General features: G+C 38.2%; 1 protein-coding gene across 1 annotated transcript in view; it reads left to right on the forward strand.

Annotated features, from left to right (window-relative positions):
* The window catches only part of LOC101514870 (probable glucan 1,3-beta-glucosidase A), a 9,226-nt gene that overhangs the window by 2,459 nt on the left and 4,683 nt on the right, over positions 1 to 2,084 (forward strand). The window lies entirely within an intron of this gene.

Consider the following 2,084-nt stretch of genomic DNA (forward strand, 5'->3'; position numbering starts at 1 on the left):
GTGGGTTCCACTTGGGGAGTGAGCCCACCCAACAAATCTCCCCATCACGACTCAAGTGGGAAGATACTGCTCAACCATTCTAGCTTTCTTTCTATAGCAAATCATCTTCGACACATGCAAGGTCTTCGTCATCATATCTGAACCATTCTCATCAGTATGAATCTTCTCAATTAAAAATGACTTCATTTCCAGTGCATCTCGTATCCAATGATATCGCACTTCAATATGCTTCAACTTTGCATGAAAAGTCGGATTCTTGCTGAGATGGATCGCACTCTGACTGTCACAGAATAACACAAACTTGTCTTACTTGAGACCTAACTCATATATGAATTTCTTCATCCACAAGAGTTCTTTGGAAGTTTCAGTTGCTGCAATGTACTCAGCTTCAGTAGTGGACAAAGCAACACACTTTTATAGTCTTGATTGCCAAGACACAGCTCCCCCTGCAAAAGTCATCATATAACCAGAAGTAGATTTTCTAGAACCAAGATCACCTGCCATATCTGCATCTGTGTAGCCATCCAACACTGGTTCACCACCTCCATAGCATAAACACACTTTGGAAGTGCCTCTGAGGTATCTAAGAATCCACTTCACTGCTTGCCACTGATCTTTACCAAGATTAGAGAGAAATTGACTAACAACTTCAACTGCATGAACAATATCTGGCCTTGTGCATACCATATCATACATCAAACTACCAACTGCAGATGCATAAGGAACCTTCTTCATCTCTTCTTTGTCTTTCTCACTTGTAGGACATTTATCAGAATTCAATTTAAAATGAGTAGCAAGTGGAGTACTAATAGGTTTGCAATTGCTCATGTTAAACCTCTCTAACACCTTTTCAATATAATTGTGTTGAGACAACCACAATTTATCATTCTTCCTGTCACGAGTAATTCTTATACCCAGAATTTGCTTTGCAGGACCTAAGTCTTTCATTGCAAAAGAGTTGTTCAAATCTTTCTTTAAAGATTGAATCTTCTTCGTGTCATGACCAACAATCAACATGTAATCCACATATAATAAGAGAATAATATAATCACTATCAGAGAATTTCTTGATAAACACACAATGGTCAGAAGTAGTTTTACTATACCCATGTTTCTCCATGAAAGAATCAAATTTCTTGTACCATTGTCGAGGTGCTTGCTTGAGCCCATACAAACGTTTCTTTAATTTGCACACAAGATGCTCTTTACCTTTGACTTCGAAACCCTCTGGTTGCTCCATATAGATCTCTTCCTCCAAATCACCATGAAGGAATGAAGTTTTCACATCAAGTTGTTCAACTTCTAGGTTCAAACTAGCTGCTAACCCAAGCACAACTCGGATAGAGGACATCTTCACCACAGGTGAAAAAATTTCATCAAAGTCAATACCTTTTCTCTGATTAAAACCTTTTACAACCAATCTTGCTTTGTATCTTGGTTGAGAACTATTCTCTTCTGTCTTTATCTTGTATACCCATTTGTTCTTGAGTGCTTTTCTACCATTAGGCAACTTTACCAAATCAAATGTGTGATTCTCATGCAAGGAATTCATCTCTTCTTGCATGGCCTTTAACCACTTTTCTTTATCAACATTTGCAATAGCTTCTTGATAATACTTTGGCTCTCCACTATCAGTGATCATCAAATACTCATGTAGAGGATATCTTTGAGAAGGTTGACGTTCTCTAGTAGATATTCTCAACTCAAACTCGGCTGGTGGCTCAACTGGGACATGTTCATCATGGTGAGGCACATGATCATCAGTTACATTCTCATTATCTACCTGTATATCTCCCCCATCAACAAAGGTTTCTGCAGGGGGCTTAGGCGCAACACTTTCAATGTAACTTCTGGAATTTGGTTTCTGTTTTTCAGCTTTATCAAAATCTTCAATAGTCTGGTCTTCATGAAATATCACATCTCAGCTTCTGATAATTTTCTTGTCAACTGGATCCCACAATCTATAACCAAATTCTTCATCACCATAACCGACGAATATACACTGTTTGGATTTACTATCAAGCTTGGACCTCTCATCTCTGGGAACATGAACAAAACATCTGCAACCAAAAACTCTCAAATGAC

This window comes from Cicer arietinum, chromosome 2 (assembly GCF_000331145.2).
Source record: "Cicer arietinum cultivar CDC Frontier isolate Library 1 chromosome 2, Cicar.CDCFrontier_v2.0, whole genome shotgun sequence".
Lineage (NCBI taxonomy): Eukaryota > Viridiplantae > Streptophyta > Magnoliopsida > Fabales > Fabaceae > Cicer > Cicer arietinum.